This window comes from Halyomorpha halys, unplaced genomic scaffold, assembly GCF_000696795.3.
Source record: "Halyomorpha halys isolate HHAL.00 unplaced genomic scaffold, Hhal_1.1 Scaffold398.1, whole genome shotgun sequence".
Taxonomy (NCBI): domain Eukaryota; kingdom Metazoa; phylum Arthropoda; class Insecta; order Hemiptera; family Pentatomidae; genus Halyomorpha; species Halyomorpha halys.
Window position 1 is genome coordinate 293,313 of NW_027109697.1, and position 649 is coordinate 293,961.

Here is a 649-nt window from a genome sequence, read left to right on the forward strand (position 1 = left end):
TAAATGTTTTGAGACTATAATTTGGATAGTGTTGTTGAATTATTTAGTAAAAAGTTCTATTTAACTTTCCTCAATGGAGCTCCATTGTTTTCTCATATAACGCAGAATATACAATACTCTCGGTATTGTACAGAATACAAATAATAAAGTCATGAAATTAAATTGTTCAAATTTTTATAAGAAATCAGTATTATCTTGGGGGTGTGGTCCGCGAAGAACATAAATAATTAAAAATTATTTATTAGTGCCTATGTTTCGGCCAGAATTTCAGGTCTTCATCAAGACCACATGACCACATGCAGGTCTGCTACACAAGTCAAGTCATGATCTGTATAGCTGACCTGCACATGTCCTGATGAAGGCCTTAACTTCTGGGCGAAGTGTAGGCACTAATAAGGTTTTGCTTATATATGTTCATCTTCTCTATTATTTAGGACTCCAATAGGAGTCATGGCCGGGAATAAAAAAAAAAAAAAGTTTTATACTTGAATCCTAAATACAAAAAAACAACAAGAAACATTGTTCAATGAGGTAGATACAAATCTATATATTATTTATGAGAGATAGTTGACCGTGGATGATGAATGAGGAGAAGATGGTTGGGGGGGCGGTCAATGAAAAACACAAATAAGTTCGATTAACTTATTTT

At 33.1% G+C, this 649-nt stretch overlaps 1 protein-coding gene across 1 annotated transcript in view; it reads left to right on the plus strand.

Annotated features, from left to right (window-relative positions):
* The window catches only part of LOC106682246 (disks large-associated protein 4), a 32,521-nt gene that overhangs the window by 8,180 nt on the left and 23,692 nt on the right, over positions 1–649 (plus strand). The window lies entirely within an intron of this gene.